The sequence below is a fragment of the Rattus rattus genome, chromosome 5 (genome assembly GCF_011064425.1).
Source record: "Rattus rattus isolate New Zealand chromosome 5, Rrattus_CSIRO_v1, whole genome shotgun sequence".
In the NCBI taxonomy this organism is placed as follows: domain Eukaryota; kingdom Metazoa; phylum Chordata; class Mammalia; order Rodentia; family Muridae; genus Rattus; species Rattus rattus.
In genome coordinates, this window is record NC_046158.1 from 111,181,446 (window position 1) to 111,187,445 (window position 6,000).

A 6,000-nucleotide genomic window follows, 5' to 3' on the forward strand; every position below is an offset into this window, starting at 1 on the left:
GATGACCCAGTCCTCTGGCCTGTAAAATTGGTTGTTGAGGCAAAGACAAGGTTGAGAATTAAGAGTTCTTCTGACCCTGTAGATTCTTGTGTTATGGGTCTGTCTTTGAATGGGCAAAGGTGCATGTCTTTCTCGTGTAGAGTCGAGAGAGAGAGAGAGATGTCCATGCTGCTCTATATGAACAACTGTCTCTCATTCTCCAAGTGAGACGACCCTTAAGTCCTATCCAATTAGTAAGCTCAACTAATTGTTGAACTAAGTAAGATCTCCAGGTCTTAGGAGAGTATATGGCTTTGCCCAGCCAGGCTGATTAATCCTCTCTGTAATATATTGAGAAAGTTATCTAGACTAGATCACACCTGGGGCTGTATGCTGTGCTTGAGAGGGGACAAAATAACCAATGAAAACCTCTTATTTAACAAATAGGAGCTGGGACAGCTGCACATAGTCAGTGGCCATAGCTGTGTCCACTTCCCCCTCATACCCCATCACACCAAGAGCATCAGTGAGATTCTTCGCCTCACAAAGGAGGATGCTTCATGGCCACTTGGTCTTGCTCAGTTCTTTGTTGGCCTTGGCTTTGCTAATTAGTTATTGGATTAAGGAGAGCTTTGGAGTATGAACCCTTCCTGGGTTCTGCACAGCTCTCACAACTGGCATATGTTTTGAGGACCAGGCTTGGAGTTTTTTTTTTTGCCCCTTCAGCCCCTTAGAACTCTGCAGATGCATGTATTCGTTTCTATGCAATTTGATACTTAAGTCATCTTACCTAAAGAGTATCTCTCCTTTCAAATAACATCTGAGTGTATTTATTTATCTATTTACTTTTAGACAGAGTCTTACTATGTAGCTATTTTAGAACTTACTTCGTAGGTCAGGCTGGCCTTGAGTTAATGGAGCTCCACCTGCCTTTGCCTCTCAAGGGCTGGAATCAAAGGCGAGTACCACCATGCCTGTTACAATATTTGATGACTTAACTTTCATCCATTGTTCTCTGTAGACCTTCAGTGCTACTCAGTTGTCCACGGCATCAAGACCTCTCCAGGAAGTGTTGAGAAGATCATGGTGTCCCAGGCTCACCTCTTACTCGGGATGTATTTTCAGAGCTAGTTCTTAGAGATGCCTAGCTATCTAGTGTGATGGCTAAAGCGGTGGAGTATTAGAAAGATTGTGAAATCACACCGCATCTGTGATTATTCGTCTTCACTGTCAGCTGGATTTTAGAATCACCGAAGAAGCTGGTGAGATGGGTCAGTAGGGAAAAGTGCTTGCTATACAAGCATGACTATATGAGTTTAATCTGTGGAACCCACTGAGTAAACATGCCTGGGTGTGTCTATAAGGATGCTTCTAGCTAGGTTTAAATGAGGAAGGAAGACCTGGTTAAACCTTTCTCTGTTCAATGACCTGTAACATAAAAGGCGAGTTATCTGGCCCACACAACATGTGGAATCGTATACAATGCAGGGGTGGAGACAAAGTAACCAATGAAAACCTCTCGCCTGACAAAATAGGAGCTTAGAGCACAAAGGCAGTGGTTCACAGCTATGGTCAAGTCCCTTGAATACATCATGAATGAGATTCTTTGTCTATGAATGTTGTGGCATCATCCCAGGGGATGGGGTTCTGGACTGGCTAAGAGGGAAAACAGTGGCTCTGCTCATAGCTTAGTTGTTAAGTGTTCTTGCCTGGCATGCATAAAGAGTGCTAGGGTCCATCCCTACAATGACACAGACCAGGTGCGATACACTGACTCCTGTAATAAGGGGACAGGAGGATCAGAAGTTCAAATCATCCTGGGCTAACATAATGAGATCCAGGCCAGCCTGTGTCTCAAAAACATAAATAAGAAGGAAATCCAGCCACACACCAGCATTCACCTCTCTTTGTGTCCTGACTACATATGCAGTTTGACCAGCCACTCAGTGGTCCCATTACCAGGGTGTTGCCACCATGGTAAGGCAAAAGGACCTTCCTTAAGATGCTTTCATTCTGGCACTGGGAGAGTGTGTGGTCTACTGTTGTTTTTATTTCCTTTTATTTCTAGAGCAATCCAGTCAGTAGTTGTTTTGGTCATGACTCGTTGTCCAATTTTCTAATTCTTTTAGCTCATTTTGGGGGCAGTGGGTGACTTTTTAAAGCTTGTTTAGTGGGTGACACTTTTCAGTCTGTGTATATTGGCTCCTCACTCTTTCCTTCCTTCTTTCCTCCCCCTTTTTTTATACAGGGTCTCTCTATGTAGTCCTGGCTATACACATAAAGCTGGTCTCAAACTCACGAAGATCCTCCTGCTGAGTGACAAGACTAAAGGACAGAACACCATACCCAGCTGCTTTTTTTTCCTTTTAAAATGCATCAAAATAAAATTTCTTTATTTGCGAGTTCATGGCAATAAGCTGATTTTTAACAATAAAAGAGAAGGAGCTTCCTAGTCTAAGCCTTTGTCTACTTTTATCTTATAAAATTCATCTCCATGAGCAAACATCCTATATTACCACCAGCTCCTATTAGCAAGTGGGAAAAAAAAAACCCCATTGTTTTCATCATTGTATGTGGTGTTGAGTTTCACCAGGACATTCTTATATAAATATATAATATGCTTTTTAAATTGAAAATAACTTTTTCCCTACATTGTATTCTGATTATGGTTTCCGCTGCTCCTTTAATCTCCTCCCATATCTTCCCCACGTATACAACTCCATGCCTTTCCCCGCCTTTAGAAAACAAACAGGCCAATTTAAAAAACAACAGCAGGAAAAAAACTGCATGAAATCAAAACAAATAGACAGAGGAAAAGCAAAACAACAAAGAAAAAGCATGAGAAATGTGTGTGTGTGTGTGTGTGTGTGTGTGTGTGTGTGTGTGTGTGTCTCCACAAATACACCCAGTTCCTTTATGTTGGCCATTGGCTGCTGGGCATGGCGCCTCCCTTAAGTGTAGTTTGTAGATCTAGTGGGACTCTATAGGAGAAAACTAATCTTTCATTTGCAAATGGTTGGCAATTGGAGATAACTTCAGGGCTACATTCCTTTAGCAGAACAAAATAATTTGGTTTTTCTCCAAAGTGTGTATCCTATCTAGTCTCAGGCTCTTGGTCAGCCAAGCAGTGTTGGCAGTGGGTTCCATCTTATGGGGTAGGCGTTAAAGCCAAACAGAGGGCATTTGTTACTCTCATAACTCTTGTAGCATTATTATATAGTCTATTATGAAGATGGGTCACCATTGTATGTTGAGAATGATGCCCTTGAAACCCTCCATTATTGATGTTAATATTATGGTTAGAGTTAAGTGTGACTGGGTTCATGGAAAATCCCCAGCCAGCTGCAGAAGACTAATACAGATCTGGTGGTCAGGATGAATAATGATATGATAAAGCTGTGACCTTGCTGAGAAATACATCTGACGTCAAGATGCCCGATGATGTGACCTGTAACCTTTCTGAGAAACCAGCATCCTGCTGACTAATGGTATGACAAACCTGTAACCTTTCTGAAAAACCAACATCCTGTTGACATCAGCTGACCACACGAGTACTGTGTCCTTGGCCTGAGTAAATGTTTCACACTTCCCCCTCTCTCTGTTACCCCTGTTATGTATAAATTCAGCCTTGGGAAAAATAAAATTGTCACCTTGATCAGACTCTTGTCTTGGCGTCCTTCTTCGTGTCTCTTGTCCCCATTCTCTTCCAGGTACCCTCTGCACCCTCATTGACAATTGTAGACTGAACGTTTTCTAGGTTGGTGCTTACCTCTCTCCTTTGTTAGTGTTCAGAGTGCACTAGCATGCTGCATACAGAGCACACTAACATAACATACAGAGCCATACAGAACATACTAACACACAGAGCCACAGAGCACACTAATATACTCCGGAACCACGAACTTGCCAGTAGTGGTAAAGGCTGTAGGTAGGCATCAGCTCGATTTCTCTGTGTTCAGTGAATTAGTTAGGCGCTGTCTTCAGCAATACGGCCTTACCATCAGTTTGTGGGGAGCAACCGATGAACTTGGCAATAGCCTGTGTTCTTTGGGGTTTCCATATTTCCCCTTTGGCCAGTAATTCAATTAGATATAAACCATTCCTGGTACTGGAGGTTTCACAGAGAGGTGAGAGAGGTCTAGATGAGGATGTCTTCCCCTTGATTATTTGGTGACTCCATTTAGATTTCTTTCGTGCATGTATATATTCTAAGAGGCATTTACTGTAGTAAGTTTCCACATGACCTTTAACGTCCCTTAGTGTCAGCCTCTCCTCCTTGTAGTCCCTTCTCAACCTCCTCTTTCCTTCCAATTTCCATGTAATCCTTCTGTTCCAGCCTCTCCCACATATCTCCATAACTATTTACTCCTGTTTTCCCTACCTCAGGAAATTCTCCCCTCCCCCTACAGTCCCTTATTCTTTACCTAGTTCTGTGGTTAGACAGATAATAGCATGCCTATCAAAGGCTTAAAAACTAATATATAAGAGAACACATACCATTCTCATATTTGTCCCTTTGTCTGGGTTACGTCAGGATGGTTTTTTTATAGCTCCTGTTGGGGTTTTGATTTGTGCTTACATGGGAATTCGCACGTCCACTACAGGTCCCTGCCAACAGTTGGCTTTTTGACAGGTTAATAAAGAACTAGTGGCCAATAGCTGGGCAAGAGAAAAGAGGTGGGACTTTTATAATTCCGTGGCAAGAAATGCAGGAGAGAAGAGGGGATTCTGCTGTGAGAGGGGTGTAGGACTGACCACACTGTGAAGTAGCAGGAAAGTGAGACAGCTAAAATGTAGGTGCAAGGGGAAAGCAGTCCTATAGGAGGGTTGCCCAGAAGGAAACAGAGCAGCAAAGATAAAATATAGATTCAGAAAGTGTTAACTCAGGAATACCAGAAGGGAGTGTGTGCTAGCCATAGGAGGTTTGGAAATACCCAGCTATTGAGCAAGTTAAGGCTTATTAAAAATGAAGGGTCGGGTTGGGGATTTAGCTCAGTGGTAGAGCGCTTGCCTAGCAAGCGCAAGGCCCTGGGTTCAGTCCTCAGCTCCAGAAAAACAAAAACAAAACAAAAAAAAAAATGAAGGGTGTGTGTGTGTGTGTGTGAGTGTGTGTGTGTGTGTGTGTGTGTGTGTGTGTGTTTTCATTTATGAATCCAGAGAACTCTGGCAGGTGGCAAGAAGTACTATCATCTGCCAGGAGCTTAGAGCAGCTTTTAAATAGTTACTGCAACAGCTCCTATGAACTTCATGATTTCAGAGTTTTGTTTGAGACAGAGTCTCATTATGTAGCTCTGGCTGTTCTGGAACTCTCTCTGTAGACCAGGCTGGCCTCGATCTTATAGAGACACACCTGCCTCTGCTTCCAAGAACTAGGATTAAAGTCGTGTGCCACTGTGCTTGTCTTATTTCCCCCTTTTCTTTGTGACAGCTGACTAATATTCCATTGTGGAAATATACCACATTTTCTTTATCCATTCACCTGTTGAGGGACATCTGGACAGTTTCCTGTTTCCGGCTACTATGACTGATTAGAGCAACAATGAACATGGAAAAGCAAGTGTGTCTCTCAGGATGTAGACGTTTTTGGGGTGTAATGACTAAAAGTATGTAGGTAGTTCTTGAGGTAGAACCATTCCACGCTTCCTGAGAAACTACATACTGGTTTGTAGAGTAGCTGTATAATTTTGCACTCTTACCAGCAATGGCTGAGTGTTCAACTTACTCCACATATTCACCAAAATGAGCTTCATTCACTTTGTTGTTCTTGGCCATTCTTATTGGTGTAAAATGAAACCTCAGTCTTAATTTATATTTCTTTGTCCCTCAACCATTTGTGTTTTATCCTTGGAGAACCCTCTATTTTCTCACTTATTTTTTATTTTTTTTTAAAGATTTATTCATTTATTATATATAAGTACACTGTAGCTGTCTTCAGACACACCAGAAGAGGGCATCGGATCTCTTTACAGATGGTTGTGAGCCACCATGTGGTTGCTGGGAATTGAACTCAGGACCTCTGGA